This window comes from Fukomys damarensis, unplaced genomic scaffold (assembly GCF_012274545.1).
Source record: "Fukomys damarensis isolate Sample0158 unplaced genomic scaffold, DMR_v1.0_HiC HiC_scaffold_17, whole genome shotgun sequence".
Lineage (NCBI taxonomy): Eukaryota > Metazoa > Chordata > Mammalia > Rodentia > Bathyergidae > Fukomys > Fukomys damarensis.
In genome coordinates, this window is record NW_022900929.1 from 19,837,934 (window position 1) to 19,859,516 (window position 21,583).

Below are 21,583 nucleotides of genomic sequence, written 5' to 3' on the forward strand. Positions count from 1 at the left end.
TACCGGGGATTGAACTCGGGTCCTTGCACTTATACAAGGCAGGCCACCGAACCGCTGAGCTAAATCCCCGGCCCTGGATTATAACTTTTATAACACAGTGTGCATTCCTGTGGGCCTTGACAGGAAACTTAAAACTGTTGCTTATGATCAGCCCCTGTGATTGTCCTTAAACTGCCTGTTCTTATGATTTGATTAAATCTTGTCCCATTTCTATTGTGAGGTTGGATTTTTTATTTATTTTACTTTCTAAATTTAACAATTATTTTGTGCTTTATTTGTAGGGTCCTCAAGTATTTTTTCTAAGTAGGCAAAATACAAGTCGCTACCCAATGACATGGTGTTAGGAGACGGAGGCTTTAGGAGGTGATTAGGTCATGAAGGTGGAGTTCTCTTGAGTGGGATTAGTGTCCTTATCATGTAAGGGCACAGTGAGAAGATGGCTGTCTTTGCAGCAGGAGTTGGGGCCTCTTAAGACATTAAATCTGCCAGCACTTTGATCTTGAACTTCCTAGCACACAGAACTGTGAGAAATAAATGTCTGCTGTTTATAAGCCACATAGTCTATGGGATTCTGTATAGTGGCCTGAACGAACTAAGACAAAAATTGGTACTGAGAAGTGGGGGTACTGCTGAGACAGGTAATTCAAAATACAGACCTGGCTTTGGAGCTGAGTGAAGGCTAGAAGCTGAAAGAGCTTTTGAGACACACACTAGAAGGGGCTACATTTCCATGAATGCAGCATGAAGGGTATTTGTGAGCAGAAAGGAAAGAGGAGAGGAGTAGAGACAGCCTCCACCTTCCTAGAGAAGACCTGAGTAGCCCAGAACAGAACGCTGGGAAGACTATGGATGATAAGATTCTGATGATATGAGTTCTCAAGTGAAATGAAGAATGCATTATAAACACTGGAAGACAGACTCATTGTTTTAAAATGGTGAAGAACTTGACTGAATTTTATTTATGTTTTCAAGTTACATGGATGGTAGAACTTTAAGCAATAAAACTGGATATTTGGCTAAGGGAATCTGTAAGCAATGTCTCCAAGGGTGGCCTGATCATTCCTGAGCACTTGCAGTACAATAAGCGGGGAAAGGATCACTAAGCACATAAGGAGGGAACTTAAGCATTTGGCAAACTCTCAGCTAACTGTATTGAAAAGACTGAGAGAGGCTGTTCGGGAGAGAAGATGAAAGGTAGAGCGAAGCAACCTTTCGATAAAGAGGTTGTTACAGGCATGGAACATGGATTTAATTAGCCACTCCAGCAAGGAAACAGCCTGTTAAACATGTCAGCAGAATGTAAGAAATAGTATTTGATGTGACCACATGGACGGACATACCAGAACACTTAAGCAAATCGTGTGATCTTGATGCTGAGACGGCAGCTCGCAGACGTTCTATAAGTGAATCACTCAGGGTTATCAGCAATTATCTTCACTATGAATGCCATTCTTTAGAGAAAAGAAATTTATTAGGGCTAGTAGATGTAAGTGTTCAGTTAATTTATTTGGGGGGCTTAAAGAACCAGCTGCTTTATTTCTACAAATAAAAAATATAAAAGTTCATGTTGTGTTGGAGAAGCCTGGTGAGAGAAAAGTCAACTCATTGTTTCTTCTTTTCTTTCACTCTCTCTTCTTCTTTTTTTCCTTTTCCTCCCTCCCTTTTTTCCTTCCTTCCTTTTGTGGTACTAGGGATTGATATCAGGGCCTTAACATTGAGCTACATTCCCAGATCTTTTTTTTTTGGTACCGGGGATCCGAATTTGGGTCCTTGTGCTTGTGAGGCAGATGGCGGCACCACTGAGCTAAATCCCTGGCCCTCCGAGATCATTTTTAATTTTTCTTTTTGATACGAGGATCTCACTAAGTCACTAAGTTGTCCAGCCTGGCATCAAACATGTGATCCTCCAGCCTTTAGCTCTCAGAGTTCTGGGATTAAAAGTGTACACCACCAAGTCTCCCTCAGTTTTTTATTTAATGAAATCTGTTCTTGTTGATTTTTCTGGATACTGTTTAGAATAAAAGTAGGCAACCTACTCCCACTGACTGAACACACACATCAAGACATTGCATTTCCATTCTAAAATTAACAGTGGTTTCCACCATTGAATACTAGATCTTGAAAGATGTGAGGTTCATGCTGGGCACGATGTGTGGGGCCAAATGTGGGTGGCACAGTGGCTTGAATCCCAGGAATTAGCATCACAGAAGCTTGTAAGTCCAGAAGGAATGAAATGACCATGGGAGCTGTCTAATCAGTTTGTCATGGGGATTTCAAGGAGGGATATTTTTCTGTGTGCCTTTGGAGCAGAAATGGAGGTTGCATTGATTAAAGGGATAAGTGAATAGTTCTTAAAGGAAGGGCAGGATTTTAAGATGAGGAGAGGTGTAAAGGAGAAGTAATGAGCAGCTTACTGAACACCTAATATCTGTGGGGCACTACACTAGGGTTTGGCATATTCTAGGAAAGGGCCTCAGATAGGTCTGACGCTGGGCAATGCTAAGGGAGGCAATGATTGGGACATTGGGTTCCACTTTGTTCATCTTCACAATGACTGCAGAAATCCCTTGATATTGTAAGGGGTTCATTCCAGAATGGGCTCCAAAACCTACAAATGGTGAGCTCCTGGATATAAAATGGTGCATTTGCATAGAAGCCACGTGCACCTTGTAGTGTACCTTGAATCATATTGACATGACCCCTAAGCCATACGACAGTGTCATTCTGTGTAGATAGTTGCCATACTGTCCTCTGAGGGAATCATGACAAGAAAACCTCCGTTCATGCTCAGTAAATATGCAATTATTTTTCTGGATATTTTGGGTTCAGGGTTTTTGGCACCCCAGGTGTGGATGGTCAGCTGTTGCGGAGGGCATTTCTTCACCTTCTGGCCTCTTTCTCAGGAACTGGGGCTTGGAAAGGTTAAGTATGCTGAGTGACACCTTGACCTTGGGTCTGGTAGAGTCACAGGGCATGTTGTGTGTGGTGGGAAGGTGGAGCCAGGGAAGCTTGGAAGAGGACAGGTCAAGCATCGTGCTTGGCAGCCTTCATCTTATTCCCCAGGCAATGCTGGTCTCTGAGGGTGTTTGGGCAGATCTGAGACATGGCCAGGACTGGAGGTCAGAGCTCTACGGCCCAAGGGTGTAGGCACCAGGCTGAGAGACAGATAGAAGACTGATAACTAGCATCATAGTACCAAACATTCTCTAAGATCAATAAATTATAACTTAGAGAAGCAAAGAACAATCCAGTGTACAAGTTGCTAAATTATCCTGCCTTTTGTGTTACCTGTTTTGGTGGTGAATTCTTATCTTTTTTAGTGAATTTAGTCTGTGCTTCTTAATGCTGGAAAATGCTTCTCAGCATGGGACCCCTGTACCAACAGCTTCAGCATGGCCTGGAACCCTGTAAGAAATGCAGATTCCAGGCCTCACCCAGACCTGCTGACTCTGGGGAGACTTGAGGGGTAGGGGCCCAGCAATCTGTGTTTCTGTGTTTTAACAAGTTCTAAAAGTGTGTGTGTGTGTGTGTGTGTGTGTGTGTGTTTTACAAGTGTTTTGAAACACACTTGGTAGAGTTTGAGAACTACCAGGCTAATGTGACATTTGCAAGTCCAATAGACTTTGAGTATACATAGATCTTAAGAAGAACTGAACTGCTTAAATAAAATAAAATCTCTTTCATTTTAACTAACTCAATAGCATTCATATTTGTGACAGTAATATCATCTTTTCAGTTCTATCCATCCTTGTTTAGTATAAAAATATCTCATTCCATGTCTTTAGAAATATTGAAAGCCACTAAGTACAATTAGAAATGTCATTTCATAAATTTGCAAATTTCAGTAAATCCTTTTATTTCTTTTTATTAAATAGGAAGGGACAGAGAAGGAAGCCACCTTGAAAAATTATGTTCATGCTAATTATGGCCTGTTGCTTCCCCATGACAAGGTTTTATTTTGAAGCCCTTTACAACTTTTATTAGAAACAGGACCTTTTTGTTACTGTTTGTTGCCCCAGGAGTTTTAAAAGAACTGATTTTCTGTCAGAAAAGATTGGAATCAATTGCAGTCTATCCTTCTAGATAGTGCTAAAACATTTATTTAAGAGTTTAGCTGCTTTCCCGGCCTTATCTGTATTCTGAACTGTTTGTCCAATGAAATAAAATTCATTCATGCCTTTGCTCTCTCTGTTATTGACAAAGTACACATTTCGTGTAACTCATAGCCAGAATCCTGTCTTCTGGGAAAACGTCTCTCTAAACTTGCCTGAAGGAATTATTTTAGTATACTTTTCCCGTGCCAAGTCAAGAACACCTAAATGGGAAATTCCAGGGGTAAAAGGAAAATAGCAGCAGGGCCAATAGACTGGTAACTTAGATAGGCTAATGAGCAAAACTAGAGGGACTCCCTTCCCTGATCCAGGTTCCTCATCAGAGTATCAGGGTTGAACAAACGTTCTGAAATAATGAACTCTGTGTTTCATTTCTTCTAGGAGGCTTAGTTGCTTATTTGCATTTATAGATACAATAGCATTTTCAATGCATTGGCTAATGCTTTATGCATATATAAATATGCCAAAACTAAACACACTGTTCTGTATAACTAATATGCATTGATAATAAAAGTATAAAGCACAATACAGTGCACACAAAATAGTCTTCTTTCTTAGTTATTTTTAAATGACATGATAATTGTACATAGAAATTAAAAAAGATAAAAAGAACAGTCCAACAAAAATACAAAACAATCAACACAATGGCAGGAGTAATTCCTTAACTTTCAGTAATAACTTTGAATGTAAATGATTGCTTCCCCAAGAAAGACACAGAAACACTGAGTGGATTAAAAACAAAACAAAAACAAAACAAAACAAAACACCCACCAAGTCTTAACTATATGCTGCCTGCAAGAAACTCACTCACCCATAAAGACATTGTTATGACTTTTGTCTAGATGTCACCCCAAAGTCTCATGTGCTCATAAGGGGCTTTTCAGAGCTGGCTGGATCTAGGGTGTGTGATACTGAGATTAAGAGGCTGTGGTACTAAATTAGTCTATTGATTGGAATTAGTATAGTTTTGGGGTGCCCCCACCCAAAAGGCTGGTAGCCTGGATGGGATAAAAGCAAAAGGCAGGCTGATTGCTGCTTGCTGCTTGATGCCTTCTACCTGCCCTGACATAGATTGTTTCTCCTCTGTGATGCCCCTGTGTCATTCCTTCCTGCCTTGAAGCCAGCCAACTATGGACTGAAACCTCTACAGTGAGTTGAAATAAATTCATGGGTGTTGGATATTTTATCTCAGCAATAAGAAAGAGACTAAGACAGATTTACATACTGAAAAAGTTTTTATTCCATTCTGGTGCAGGCTGCAGTGATGACTCTGCCACATTCCTGGGTCCATCAACATGCTGTGCCATATATTGTCTCTGTTGCTGTTCTCTGAGAGTTTCTTTGATGCTGACTATGTTAGTCTGTTTTGTGTGACTGTAACAAAATACCCAAAGCTGAGTAACGTGTAATGAAACAGCTGATACTTAGCTGGTAGTTTTGGAGCCTCGTATTCTAAACACCATTGACCATCACCACTGTCTTAGTCCCTTCTCTGCTTAGCATCTCTGGCTAATAGCAGAGTTCTTTTATTTTTTTTCAGCTCCCCAAGTCTAGGACTATTCTTCAAGTGTTCTTACGGGGATGATTCTGGAAAGACAAGAATGTCAACTCCCTACATTCCTGGCCTATTATGGGACTGTCAGATACCTGCCCAGGCAGAAGAGAAAAAAACTTCCCAGGCAACACCTTTACACGTCCTGTAGGGAGCAAAAGATAACAGGAAGCTAAGGTCCAGGTTCCAGATAAACAGCCTGCACCACACAGCAACACCTGGGGGTCCAGATACCCCTGGAGACCCCCAGAATTCCTCCACCCCAGAACAAAAGACTTCCTCCACTCCAGTCCAGATTTTCCACTCCTCCCAACACTACCCCTCCCCTTTCTCAAACTCCCCTGTAAAGTTTTCCTTAGTCCAAGCCCCTGGAGTCAATGATCTTGTCACCCTTGACTTGCCTGAATTTAGGCTGGAAATAAAACCTCACTTGTTGCTTCATTTTTGCCTATTCCAGTGATCTTGGCTGTGCCTCAGTTTACCCTAACTGAGAATTGTCCTCTTGTCCTGTTTTTACAGAAAAATCTTCCCAGTCATAGTCCAGCCCCATTCAAGCATACCTTGATGATGTCCCTGGGTTCCTTCAGGAGCATCACTCATTGTCATAGCTGAGGAGAGCTGGGCATGGGGGCACACGCCTGCAATCTCAGTACTCTGGGAGGCTGAGGCAGGAGGATTACAAGTTGGAGCTCTGTGTAGGCAATTAGCAACTTAGTGATATGCTGTCTCAAAATAAAAAGAAAAGGAAAGAAAAGTAAAGAAAAGAAGTCTGGGGATATAGCTCAGTGCAAAGATCCAGGACTCAAACCTCAGTATTTATAAAACAAATACATAAACAACATATTAATAAAAATTTTAAAAAATAGAAGTCAGAAAGAGAAGACTATACAAGACCCCAAAAGTAGGAATTTCCAAACAGATCTCAAATGACAGCCACTTCCAAGAGCAAGCAGAGGAGCAGCGAGTTGACAGAAAGAGGGAAGCACTTTTGGAATGTAGAATAAGAAATGCTTTGCAGCAGCAGTGGCCCAGGGCTGTCAGAACCCAGCGTGGGCTCAGATGCCGGGAGTGTGAGGCTAGTGATCTCAACACACAAACACCATGTACAGAGAGATGCTCTTCCTCTCGACTGTGTGATGGGGCAAAACAGTTATAAGAAACAGGAAGAGGAAATTGGCCAGGGAAACAAGACTTGAGGGTGTTTTTCTTTCCCTCTGGCAATCCTGCTGCTGGGAAGAGCTCCTTTTCTGGCTATTTAGAAGTAAGTAGCTGGAGGCATTTTGATGTTAAATCAGCTTTAAAGTGAGACAAAGGCCTTTGAAACCCTAGCTCCTGTAAGTCAGCCCAGTTTAAACTGGATGTTCTCATCAGGAGCAATACTGAGAGCCAGGTTTAAAAAAATGGAAAAGGTAAACATTAGTGAAAAAGGGACCATACTGGGACTTCGATTTAGTTTATAGATTATTTTAGCAGAAAAGAATCGTATACTATGAAAATGATAAATAATTTTAGACCTCAGAATCAGCAACAGTTGAAAGCTTGGTTTTTGGCATTCACTAGATGGGTGATTTTGGAAGAATCCGTCTTCATTATAAGCCCCAGTTTCTTTTTGTGGAGAAAATAAATACTTCATATGTTCCAGGTAGCACAGATGAAATCACTAGAGACAGCTAAGTTAGGTAAAAATGTTATAGGCAGTCAGACAGGGTGAGGCCCTGGAAGAAGTCAGTGCAGAAGATGAGAACACTTTACAGATGTGGATGGAGGCACATTCTGTCAGGTCTGACATAAGTGAGTTCTTCACAAACAAGCAGGGCGATGCAAACAGACTGCTTTCAGCAAACAACAGGCTATTTCTCAGTAAACAGAAGTCAATCTCTCTGGAGCCAGAAAGTCCAGGGACCGGCTGCGTTGACTGTCCTTGGACTCCAACATAAACTTCTCACCCCAGATTCCTTAGCCCCTTCAGTACCTATAGAAGCCATTCCTTTCCCAGTTAGTTGCTAAAATCTCTCTCCTGGTGTCAGCCAATCCTCTCAAGGATGAAGTCTCTCCCAGCTAGCTGCTGCTATTTTTCTCTCCCAGTGTCAGCCCATCCACACACGGATGTAATAAACTTGGCTTTTTCTGGCTAGCTGCTAAAATCTATCCCCAATTCCAGCCCCTGATTTTAGTCTCTACTCACTGGAATAAACTTTTCTTTTTCTCACAAAAGCCCATCTCAAGAGAGTGGTTTCATGTGCACCATTTATAACACATTAATTGAAGGCCAGGCCTCAAGACAAAGATGAAATGACTACACTTTCTTCTCCAGTGATAAGCAATAATTATTGATATTCTAAATAGGCATTGATTACCTGGACAGGGGACCAGAACCTTAACCCATCACTTTCAGAAAGGTCTTTGTTCTTTCCATGCATACTTGCTACATGACCTGCTTCCCCATTGGATTAATATTTCCTAAGTGACTATACTTGTAATCTTTTTTTTTTTTTTTTTTCCCCCGGTACCAAGGATCGAACCCAGGACCTTGCGCTTGCAAGGCAGGCACAGTGCCACTAAGCTAAATCCCCAGCCCTATACTTGTAATCTTATTGGTCAGCCATCGTTTTGTCCCATGTCATGCCCACCTCGTGATTTTGTATCCACTTCATGATTTTGCCCTATAAAACTTCTTTGAGAAGTGGAATCATGCGCAATCCACTTTCCAGGTGTCCCCATCTGTCTCTCTTAGACAGAAGCTATCTTTTCCTCAATAAATATTTCCTACCCTTAACTTCTATTATTCCTAGAATTCCTTCTTTGATTTTAGAGAACATGAACTCAGTGTATTGGACATCTAACAGGCTGGGAGTTGTAATATTTCCCTTATGTCATCTGGAAGTCATAAATCATCCATAGATCAAAATGATACAAGGTAAGCCAGCGCCTGGAAGCATGTTACACCTCATTCCCACAATGGGGATTGAAGGGTTGGGATGGTAAATATGCCAGTGTTTTTCACTGCATGTCAACAAGGGTTAACTTTATCCCTTATAGCCTCAGACTGCAAATGACTACAGGGACGAAGAGTGAGGGTCCTCATTGACCCGTGAGGCATTGCTTGTGTGAAGGTTGACTGATTCCTGCTTTTGGGGTAAGCAAATATCATATATAGCGCACAGGCCAGTAATCCCAGCACTCTGGGAAGCTGAGTCAAGAGGATTACAACTTTGAGCATAGCTCGGGCAACTTAGAAACTTAGTGAGACCCTGACTCCAAATAAAAATAACAACAGGGCTGGGTTATATATAGCTCAGTGCAAAGGTGCTGAGTTCAACCCAAGTACTTAAAAAAAAAAAAAACTTAAGGAAACATCACATTTATACACAGCTAGATTGCTGGTGAGAGGACAGACTCACTGAAATCCACAGCCATGTCTGTCTGGCTTCCTGGCATTCTTCCTTAGGGAAGAGCACACTTGGAATTGTCAAAGCCCCCTTTAAGGTAAAGGCTGGGTCTTGGTGCTTCCAAGGTGCCATCTCTATTATCATGGCAGCACCACGAAGTGCTTCTCATTCCCATTTCTTAGATGAGGAAGGTAGGCTCGGGACTTGCTGACCAGTCTATGCTACTTACGCTGCTTGGTCCACACTGGGCTGAGCTAGACTGCCCTTCTGGAAAGAAACCATTGAGGCAGCACAGGGCTTATAAAGAGGTGAGTTCCTAGCATAGGAAAGCTTGGAGCTGAGCTGGAGGCCAGTGACTGGAAGAGAAGGTCTACAGCCACTGTATTGGTAATAACTGCATGTGAGACCTTTGGAGAAAGTGCTGCCTGATTTCAGGGCTGGGGCACGAAGAGTATAATGGGACTTTGTGACACCATATCATTCAAGAGAGTGCAAAGGTTACTAAAAAGCAAGAGGGCCACATAAAAAGACACAGGTACTGACTGAGTGGAATTCATGCTGTCTAAGTCTGCAACCGTGTGGGCACCCAATTGAGTAAAATCCAAATCAATGAATCCATATGGTAATAAGCAAACACACACAGAGATAAAGCTTTGCCTTATCTCAGAAATGAAACAGACATGAAGGAGGCAGGAAACCCTCAAATCCATAACCAAAGTTAACAGCGGCTACTAAAACTGGGTTGAAAGTTTGGGAAAGCATGAAATATTTGTGGATCATCCATCAGTCCACCCAGTTTATGAATTCATCCTCAGATTCAACCAACAGCAGGTCAAAAATATTTGAAAAAAAAAAGGTTGCATCTTTACTGACCACATACAGACTTTTCCTTATTGTTATTTCTTAAACAATATCATAGCACAGCCATTTCCATAGCACTTAAATTGTATTAGGTCTTATAAGTCATCTAGAGATGATGTGAAGTATACAGAAAGATACACATAGGTTGCACTCAAATGTTGTGCCATTTTATATACAAGATGAGTCTCTGGATTTTGGTATCTGTGGTGGCCTTGAGACCCAGCCCCTGCGAATACTTTAGTCTCAAAGTATCCATTCACAAAGTATGTTTTCATTAAAATGGAGAAATGATTGACTTTACAGTCAGCAGAGGGGCATTAAGAGCCACTTAATCTAGTAGGGGAACTAATCCCTTATCTCAGTGGGACACTTACAGCTGCTCAAGGTAAGAGTTAAAATGTAGTATTATAAGGTTCAAATTCAGATCTAACTGACTTCGAAAAGGAAGCCGTTTCTGCTTTATTTCCCCTGCATCCTGGATGGAAAAGGTGTCACTGGTGATGATTGGCATATCAGTGGAGTGGAGTCACCGCGTGGTCTGGAAGGTGGCAGAGTGATGTCCTTTTCCACCGCATTTATATCCTTGGGACTGTCTGACGCTGTAGGAAATATGAAAGGAACATCCTGAAAATTCATTGCCTATCAGACAACGTACTGAGCTGTGATGAGAATTTACTGGAAGACTCACCAAGTCACAAACTAGATGCAGCACAAAGGGTGGGAAGTTAATTATATGGTCAATTGCTCATCCATATTTACACAGCAATATTACAGGATTATTTTCACCTTGGAAAACAAATCCATTTGGATAATCAATGTTATTTTCCAATACAGTTCCTAAACTCTACTCAGGGACTTTAAAAAAAAAGTACTGAGAATGAGGTTGATCTAATATTCTTCTAAAAAATAATTGGATGGAATCATACCCAAGAATAGCCCTTAAAGAGAAAGTCTGCTTTCTCTTTAAGTATTTGATAGCACAGAATGCTGCTGAAGATTTCAGAGGACCCCAGAGGGAGTCCATGAACATACCTAATAGAATGTGATTTTGCTCCATAGGGACAGCTTCTGTATGAAAAGTTTTAAAATTTTTTTAGTAGTGAATTAAGTCATTCTTTGAACTTGGGATTAACTCAGCAAAAATGCGTAGGCAAAATAAATGTCCTAGACATGGGCAAAGCCAATCACTTTATAATTTGTTCAAATGCTTGGCACCTGTATCCATTTTCCCCCCAGCTATAGAGAGCCTCATTTATTTTTGGTGGCCGCAGAAAGATGTATTACACACAACTGAATTATATAACTGAAGCCTGAGTTTTAAAAAGCATTTGGAATAAAATCTCCCTAAAATGTTTTATATCTTTCTCTGTGTTCTTTTCCAGAGGACTTTGCAGGTCACAGTTTAACCTCTTTCCTTCTTTTTCCCACTTTTCCTGCTTCCCTTTCTTTTTTCCCTTCTATTCCCTTTCTCTTTTTCTTCCTTCCTTCCAATTTCTAGATCCAACTGCAGGTATTTTAGTGAATCATTTCAGTGGTTTGGTGGATGATCTATGTGGGCCTGAACTATAGGTGGGATTTGGTCCAGGCTAGGGATCCTGAGTCAAGAAAAGCCCTAGGTATGATCAGAAAAATGGATAATGAGTATTTTATAGCAACCAGACAACGCTGCTAACAATTTTCCTATGATCGGAGACATTGCAGAAGGATGGACAGGAGGGACCCCAGGTCCAGCGTGGAAGGAGGAAGGATAAGATGCAGATGTGGCTCAGGTGGAGGGCGTTTCTTCACCCAGATGTGCTCATGCACAGAACCCAGCATCCTCCCAACTCCTGGGTGCCAAGATTTCTGCTTTATCTTCTCAAAGAACGGATAGACCGTGTCTAATGGGTTATCTTGCTGCACTCGACTCCAGGGCAGCATAAGTAAGTAGAGGGATACAGGAGGCTAATCAGGGTCAAAGAGAGAGATACAGACTCACTGTGGGTGTTCCAGGGACACCATTCTTGACATTGCTACCACACACTAGCTTCTCCATGCCTCAAAATTCCTTTCTGCTTGAGTCTCTTCAATTACCTGTTGCTTTAGGATATGTATAACTCACCTGCAAGCCGAGTCTATCCCTGAATGTGGTTCCCATGGACATTTTTTGCCCCTTCTGCCATTCCTCTTAGTCTTCCAATATGTTCTGCTCCTCAGGCACGTGTCCTCCACCCTGACCGCAGACCCATCCCAGTCCTCTTAGTCCTGCCTTATTCCTATATTGTGCTGCCACCATTTCCCCCTGGCTCTTTCCAGTGGCAGTGCTATAGGAAAGAAGACACTGAGGCCCTGTCCAAGGGCATTGTAGGGACCACGGGTGACCCCTTCGGAGGTGCAAGGGCAGGAGAGCCAGAGAAATGATCTGATAGGAGTCACAGGATGTCCTGCAGAGCGCATTCTGTCCATGTCAACTGAGCTGCATGATTGCTTAAGGCCTTCCAAAGAACCCTTTGTGTGGTACATGAGAAAGCCCACGCTGGAATGCCTCCTTCACCAAAAGCTCCTAAACGGCAGCCCAAATCAGAGTTAAAGTGAAGTGAAAATACTTTTCCTCTTTTCCCACAATCCTCCACTGAGTTCATCTCCAATCTCATCTAAATCATACAAGACCTGAAGATGGAAGCAAATATGTGGATGCTGAGAGCAATAGCAGGTAAGGCTATAGATTATGGGTCCCAACCCCTGGGCCTATCAGGAACAAGACTGTACAGCAGGAGGTGAGCAGTGGTCCAGTAAGTGAAGCTTCATTTCTATTTCCAGCTGCTCCCCATTCCTCCGCCTCCAGTCTAGATTCTTCTCTGAGTGCCGACCCCGGTGTGAAGTGTGCAGGTGCAGGACCTAGGTTGCGCACTCCTTTGAGTCATCCTGCAACCATCACCTACCTCCCACACTCTGTCTTCCATGGGTCCAGTCCCTAGTGCCAAAAAGGTTGGGAACCATAGCTGTAGATGATGCCTGAGCATGGAGAAGATGAGAAGCTTTGAACTGGGTATGAGATTGAAGTTTTAAACAAGGCTCCCCTGGGCTTTTCCTGCCTGAGAACAACCGGAAAGCAGCAACACTGAACTACCAGGTTGATCGTGTATGTGGAATGGAGCACCCACCGATGGTTATGTACAAAGCTGGTGACTGGAGGAAAGACTAAGGTTATTTTCTTTTGGTAACATCTAAAGTGGAAACAGTTCCCCAAACTGGTTGCTGGCTTGTGTCTTGATTGTCATCCGGGTTGAATTAGTCCTTCAGCAAGAAATGAGACCATTTTAAATAAAAAGAACTTGCCGTAACCTCAGAAAAATTCATAAGTGGCTACAGAGCTCCACATAGAGCCATGAAACGAGCGAAGACTTCCAAGTTAACCAACTTAGCTGCAAATTTGAAATCTGTGACTTTTCACATATGTGACCTCGAGCAAATCCCTAGAGTTGACCTTACTTATTTTTTTAAAGAAAGTAATAATTCTCATTTCACTGTATGGCCATGAAAACCAAACATTGTCATAATTGTTGTATGTACAAGTAATCAGTCTTTGTTCATTTATCTTCTCGCGAATAGAAAAATATAAACACATTGCTAATTGTTCCATAAATTCCTAGTTACAATAAACTTAGACTAAGAATTGGGCCTCTCTGTACCTACATTTTTACAATTTATATTTATCTCTTTATTTTTAATTGAAGAATCACATTTGGAGCATACTTAATGTACATGTCTGCACTTGTTCTGGTTATCAGGTTGTAAAGTAACAAACCACCCAAAACTTGGTGACTTTAAATCAACTTCTTATTTTCTCTCAAATTCCCTTGGGTTGACCACATGCAACCAAGTGATTCTTTCCCTTGACCCTTCACTCATTTATAATCAAAGTGTGGCTGGGGCTGCAAGCACCTGACAACCTTTTTCCTGAAATGCTTGGTACCTGTGTTGAGATGATAGAAAAATTAGGGGCTAAGGCGCATCTCTGTCCTCTGAATTCTTTGAGGCTGTGTTGAGGCTTCCTCGTTGTATGGCAGTCTTGGAGTAGCCAGACCTTACTGTCATTTGTTTTCTTCAGAACAAACATTTCAAGAAATCCAGGTAGAAATTGAAAGATCTCCAGAATCCCAGGATGTCAAGTTCATTCAGTCTACTGCACGAGAAAGTTACTACGGCCAGCCTTCCAGTTACAGGGGTAGAAGAGAATGTGTGTTCATCTTTAATCTAGAATAACACCCATATAATCACCATGCTGATAAATGTGTAGCATACCCCCCATCTTTTCCCAGGCAGTTTTTCTTTGTTCTAAGTGACAATCATTATCCCATATATTTACTTTTAATATTTATTATTATCTAAAATGCATCCTTCTGAATCTAGTAGATGGCTTTTAAAATGTCCTCCTTCTGATTTGGTGCTAAATAAATTGTGCATTAACTCTAATTAGAATCCTTAAAGTACCATTTTATGATGCCCCTCAACAACTCAACACTTTATTTAGTTTCTTAGTGAATATAAAACCAAGTCCAAACTTGTTAGTTTGGTTTTCAAGACCTTCCACATGCACGAAGAAAATATTCTGAATACTAATAGAGGTACTTCTTTTTTTTGCACTTTCTTGTACCTTCCCTATATTCATTTAGGGATGTCTATTTCCCTTATAACAGAGATTGATAAACTCTTTCTGTAAGGATCCCAATAATAAATATCTTAGGCCTTGAAAACCATGTGATCATTATCACAAGTGCTCAGCTGTACCATTAAATCATGAAAACTACCACAGACCATCCATAAATGAGTAAGTGTAGCTATGAGCCAATAAAATTATATTTACAGGTACTGAAATTTTCATGTCAGAAAATATTTTAATTCATTTGATTTTTTTAACTGTTTAAAAAATATAAAAACAAAACCTTCTTAGCTCTTGAGCCAAGCAAAATAGGGGAGGAGCAAGCTTGGTCCTCAGGCCCTTCCTTAGCAGATGGAGAGTACATGAGACGCACAATGCCTCCACTCCTACAAAGCACATTCAGAAGAAGAGACACCATATACTCAAGAGATGACTTCAGACTCTGTCCAAGAAGAGAGCCACTGTCCTGAAACTGAGAAGCCCATGGGAGCCCAGCCAATCCCATCCATTTCAGTGGTCTCTAGTCATTGACATACTAAAAAAACTACCCTACCTGCTCTTGTTGTTGCCCTGAATAAGACAATCTGCTGATACTGCCCATCACTTTTAGACTCTCTAGCAGGAAGAACGCCTTTCTGTGCCTCTGGACATGGCCCACCTGGCTCAAATGGCCTTGGGCAGACATCATGCTCTTAACAGCCCAGTGCACCCATATCCCTGAGCAGACAGCGTTGGTAGAGTAGGTCCCAGGGCTGCTATTTGGGTGGTATTGAGTGGATACAATTTTCTTTCTCCAAGAGGGGATGGCACTACAAATCAACTCCATCTCTTTCCCTTTGCTTGCTGCCTCAATTCAGATATTCTTGGCAAAGCTGTTTGCTCACTTTCCCCTTTGTTTTACTTTACCCATTTTTCAGGTTTTGAAGAACTTCCTCTCTCCTCCTAAATCATCCCAACTCTATTCTTCATTCAAGTCCTTGCCAAATCTCTTATCTCCCATGAGGCAATTCTTGGATGCTTTAATGTTTAGTAGCTGATAGCACTTATTACAGTCACTGTGCAGTTGGAAATAAATTATGCATTATATTCCTGTGGCGTCTGCCTTATTGTCTCCAACCAATATAAATCTCTTTGTAATTACTTTATGGATGCACAGTTTCTCCTTGAACAATGTCTTCCAAGAAACTTAACAATTTGATTTCTTTATTCCCCCACCCAGCCTATGAACAAGCTATATCTCTATCTCCACACTAACACAATCCACTGTGATCTCTGATGGCACAGACTCTGCCTCTGCCATCTGGTCTACCTCAGGAGCCTGCGTAATCTCCTTAATATACAGAGCACAGTGGCCTGGCTTGCTCACTTGGCCCTGCCCGCTTCTCCAGCTTTATTTATCCATTTTCCTTCTCTTCTGTTACTCTTGATATTCTGGCCAGAAATGCCTCCTTTCAGTTTATTCAAGAGGCCAAACTTTCAATGGTCTAGACTCTGGAGTACCTGATTTTCTTTGCCTGGAGAAGAGCTATTGCATCTGAAATCTGCCAAACAGAAGATGAAGAAGGGGAAGCAGAGAAGCTTCCAGGCAAAGAATGTCTTTCCCACAGCTGCTGGACTACAGATACATGGCCAGTCCTGGCTTCTAGCAAGTGCACAAGAGGCCTTTTGTTCAAAGAGTAAAATATGTTCAGTACTAATGCCCTCAAGGTGAGAAATTGTGCCTCAAATTTCTTGATCCCTTTATCTGCCAGGCCCATTGGAAGAATTGGGTAGATGCTGGATTTGTGGTAAAAAAATTTTTAAATAAACCAGTATAAATTCTTCCTTTCAAACCCTCTGCTTTCCTCCTCCCCACAAAGACCATGAAGTTTTATTTCAAAGGCATCAAAATCTCTGGAAACCTCCAGATCTACTTTATTTCCTTACACCTTTGTACCTTTTGATATGTGCACGTACTGCAACATCCTTTCTGGTCTTTAGTTCTGTACACAGGAAGGATTTCATTTAATATTTATATCTGCTTGGAGAAAGAATTGAAAACAGAGGGAAATATATAGGCCAGCTATTTTCTTGGCCTCCATGCCACAGGGCAAGGAGATAGAGCTGCAGATTGTCAGTACTGAGTAGGGCCCCTCATTTGGACTAAAGTGTTAACTTGACAGAGGAAGGAATTGAGGCCCAGAGGAGACATGATGTAAACCTTAGCAGAAGGTGTCTGTTCTGATTTCCTTCCCTGAGTTTGCTTATGTGTTTATATAACAGGAACACACTGCCTAGGTCTCCTCATCCTCTTCATAGCTGAGATCTTGCATATCTGTACTTTGCTTCCTAGTTCTCTGCTCCTCTCCCCTTTGATTTGAAGAAGTTGAGCCTCTCTGTTTTTCACTGTCCCTATTGCCTAAAAGTAGATGGCATGAACACACATTTGTTTTCTCATCCCAAGAAACTTGGAGGAATCCTTCTGAAACACAGATGCCAGATGGGGGCAGCTGCCTGGCCCGAGTGTATCAGTTTACTGTTGTCTTTTAGCTCTAACCCCTGCCTTCTAAACTCTGCATTAGGATGCTTGGGGATGGGGCTCTGCAAACCACATTTCTGCTGCAACAGGTGGCTGCCTGTGAAGGTCTGATCATGAAGTGTTCTAGTACTCTAAGACTGTAAGGCTGTAGGAGGATGGGGCTAGCTGGTTTAATATTTTGTTAAGTTGTGGGGTGGGGGAGAGACGGGAGAGATCTAAGTTGCTAGACTGTGCTTGCAATGTAGATGAATCCTAACACTTGTCTGACACTTGTTTGGGGGGAATCTCTGACTCCTTGGAGAATGATGCTCCTGCCTGCCTTGGTGGCTTTGCTTGTCTATCACATGGCCATGAACACCACTGGGCTTAACCTTGTGAAGAGCTGCTCACAGACAGCTGAGCAGTTGTGAATGACCCAGAGGTCAGGATAGGAGCAGCCTCTGAGTCTGCTCTAGAACAGTAACATCAGCTTTCTTTTTTTTTGGAGACAGGATCTCACTATGTAGTTCTGACTGACCTGGAACTCACTGTGTAGCCCAGGCTGGTCTCAAACTCACAGCGATCCTCCTGCCTCAGTCTCCCGAGTGTTGTGATTATGGGTGTGCACCACCATGCCCGGTGTAACATCAGCTTTGTAGTCATACCCATGCCTCTATTACAAGCTCCATGTGTGGTGAAGCCCTTAGGCCTGGGCTCGTGTCCACACCCACATAAATGGGCTGAGCAGGAGAAAGAACCACACAGAAACTTGAACATGAAGAGCTATCTAGGTACCTGACATGGTGAGAAGACACATTACAGGATGTAGTAGTAGAAAGGAGAGAATGAATGCACATTGCCATGCTTTAGTCCAGAAGCAAGAGAAGTAAGCGGTGTAGATGGAAAATATTGACTCTGGTTTAATGGAAATACAAAAATAGTTTATTCTGAGCCAAATGTGAGGGGCTATGGCTTGGAAATGTGAATTTAAGTTACCCTGAATGATGTATTTTATGTGGAAGAAGTTACATGATCTTTTATAAGAAAAGAGCAAAGGATACAGTTACCAAACACACTGATGGAGGCATTAGGCAGGTAGACCATGGCAGAGTGAGAACATCTCTTCTAAGTTTTCAGGTGTTGTAATATTCTTAGCTTTACCGTCACTGGAGGCTAGAGGGGTGTGCTAGACTCAGTGACAACGTTCCCAGAGTTTTACCTGGTAGTCAGGAGGATGCTACATGCTATAAACTGGTTTAGAGTAATTGGCTATTTACAGGTCTGATAGCCTCAGATAATTTTGGCTCTCCACAGCTGTGAAGTTCTACTCAGTCAAGGTCAAACAATCTCCAGGAGCGTTAGTGTAGATATGGCTTCTTCAGGACTTCAGTTCCAGAATGGGGATTATTCAGATTTCGGAGCTCAGAGAGGGGCTTTCCGGAAGGGCTGTGCTCATTTGGTGCTGGTGTCTTGCAGGTGGGCACGGGGAAAGGCGAAGGATGGTAAGATCAATTCCACAGGTGATGGAAAAACTGCCCCCTGGACTCTGGTATTGCTCCAGAAAGGAACTGCTGCAGCCAAGGTGCAGGCACCCCTGCTGGGGTAATTATGATCACCAGAATAGTAAGAAAGGAAGTCAGGTGGATCTGAGGGCAAAGCAGAATTTCATCTGGTGCTTCCTCTATGCTGAGAAGGGTCTAGATTTGCCTCCAGGGATTAACTTCTATCCTTTCAGGAAGAGATGGAAAAGGCTGGGGCTGGGGCAAATGCAGGGATAGGAAAGAACTTTGCTTGTATCTGCTTCTCCTCAATTGTCTTTAGCCTAAATTGTTCCTCTTATCCAAGTGGTATATCTCAATATGGGCATATTCTTCTACTTTTTAAAATATAATGAAGAGCATCCACATAAGTATGCCTTTGAGATGTTCTTTGAGAATATAAAATATAGGATTTATAGAAAGAGGAGAGAGTCTAGCTACAAATGTAATACCCATGGAGTAGACCACTGAGATATCCAGGGCATTAGACTTGTGCCAGTTAGAGTTAATTTTCAACTTGACTGGATTATGAGACTCTTGTGGAGGTTATCAGATCATGGGGTGTTACACTCATCATTGTGGATTAATCTACTCATGTTCAGAGCTGAATGCACTGTCAGGAGGTGGGGCCCAGTCAGAGGAGGTTGAACACTGGGAGTGTGTCTTTAGAGGGTATATCTTTCCCTGGCATTCTTCCCCCATTCTGGTTCCTGGCCACCATGAAGTCAGAAGCTTTGTTTTACCTTGCCCCTCTACCATATTTCTGTCTTGGAGTCAGCCAACCATGAACTGCAACCTCTGAAGCCATAAGCCAAGTTAAATCCTTTCTCTTTTAATTTGTGGTGCCAAGAATTTTTTTCCAATGAATGGAAAGCTGATAAATATAAAAGAATTCAGTTTGGCTCAGTTCTGTAAGCAGTGGTGAGGGGAAAAACACAGTGGGCTGCTACTTAAAGTATATTTGGCACAGACATGAAGTGGCCTCAGGCAGGAGAGGGCGATGTGAGGAAAATGATCCCTCACTTCTGAGGTAAGTTGCTAAGTAATAATAGTTTTCCAACTCATGGCCGTGCCACAGGTAGTTCCCAAAGAGAAGCAGCTCTTGATCTACCTGAAGTTGAGCCACACACATTTAAAGCAGTGGCCAAGGATTCTAGATGGGCATGATTAAGGACTGAGTCACACAGCACTGATGGCAAGTAGTGCATGAATCCAGAGGAAAAAGGACACGCGCAACATTATAGTCACCGAGCAACGGGGATTGGAAGGACCTTGGCAGGGAGGAGAGGACCAACTCAAGAAGGCCAGGTGGGGAGGTCATTAACGTAAGCTAAGGAAAATTCTCCTCAGGAATTTAAAATCAACCAACAAGTGTTTTCTCTGCACTGTGCTAAAGGTTGTGGGTGATTAAGGCCATTTCAAAGAATTTACATTCTGCCTGGGGAAGTGGACAGAGCTGGGATAAGAGAAAAGTAGATATTATTATTTTGTTTGGTTTGGTTTTTTTGAGACAGGGTCTCACGATGTAGTTGAGACTGATCTGGACTCATTATGTAGCCCAGGCTGGTCTCGAACTCACAGCGATCCTTCTGCCTCAGCCTCCTGAGTGCAGGGATTACAGACAGGCATGCGCCACCACGCCTGGCAAAAGTAGATACTATGAATAGTGATCAGTTCCCTGCTAAGTTCATCATGGGCTTACCCAGCATGGTTTTGAGACCTGCTACTCTAATGATACAGGATAAGTGATTATCTAACTGCTGTCTTGAAGAAAGGCAAGTCTCCACTGAAGATAAAGTGGCCTTAGAAGTCATCCGTACTTCTTGGAGATATTTTAATGGAGATACAGCATAAGCTAGGGAAAATACAACTTGATAAGAAGTAAAAAAAAAAAAATCTGTTTTGTGTACCTATTCTGTTCTGTGGCCGTGACATGCCACCTTCATCTCTTTATGGCCATCAATGTCCTAGTTGAAAAGTCTCATCCAGAATTCTTCCAATACCCTCTGCCAATCTGGGTCTAAACTACTGATATACACAGTACTGAGCTGGCCCTCCAGACCCACGATTCCACATCTGCGGATCCAACCCACCATGGGTTGAATATATTTTAAAAAATTGTGTCTGTATTCTGCATGTAAAGGCTTTTTTGTCATTATTCTCTAAAGAACAATAAATATAAAATATTTATACAGCATTTGCATTTTAAGGGATTATAAGTGATCAAGAGATGATTTGAAATGTATAGGAGGAGTGTATTAAGTATATGCCAATCTATATGGGACAGGAATATTTGTTCATTTTGGAATCTGGATGCCACTCCCAGGAATACTGTGGGATGCCTGTATATAGCTCTTTTTTTCATGTTATAAGCCCATTGACAACAATGGCTGTTATCACTGTTAGCTTTTACTGATTCTGATTTTGTCTTATCAAAGAAATAAAGAATGACCAAGAAAAAATATGATGAAATAAGGCAAGAAGTTTAATGTGGTGTAAAGAAGAAGGAAGAAAGGAACAGCATATTGACTGATCTGCCACACAGGAACAGCTACGAAGGAAAGGAGAAAAAAGAGTAAAGGTATAAATGCTGGCACATAAACAGAGTAAGATTCTTCAGTGAAATCAACTGAGCTTAACTGATACAATAAAGCGATGTGGTGAAAGGAGAGAATGGTTGAATGAATGGAGGGAAGATAAGTGAGTAGGGTGGAGCATTTCATTTAGGAATAATTAAAGGAGGCAGAACGGAAGGAATTCCCAGCCGCAGGAACCATTGCCCCTGCTCACCCTCCTTGCACATGTATTAAAAAACTAACCAAGCTGGGTAACAGAGAAATCCAGAACTCCTATGACTTTAATAAGATAGAAATGATTTTTTCCCCCTCAACTATTAGGAGGTACTGGGTAGTGAAGGAATGCAGGGAGCTCTGCTCCATGAGATAATACAAGGCCTTCTGTTCCTTCTCTCTTGTGCACTACAGTGCTCTTC

The 21,583-nt window shown here is 42.0% G+C and overlaps 1 long non-coding RNA gene across 1 annotated transcript; it reads left to right on the plus strand.

Annotated features, from left to right (window-relative positions):
* The first annotated feature begins 8,498 nt into the window (after positions 1-8,498).
* Positions 8,499-21,152, plus strand: LOC104858725. The gene is made up of 3 exons (XR_779208.1): positions 8,499-8,581; positions 8,704-8,800; positions 21,030-21,152. It is a non-coding gene; the product is annotated as an uncharacterized LOC104858725 (long non-coding RNA).
* The last annotated feature ends 431 nt before the right edge of the window (positions 21,153-21,583 follow it).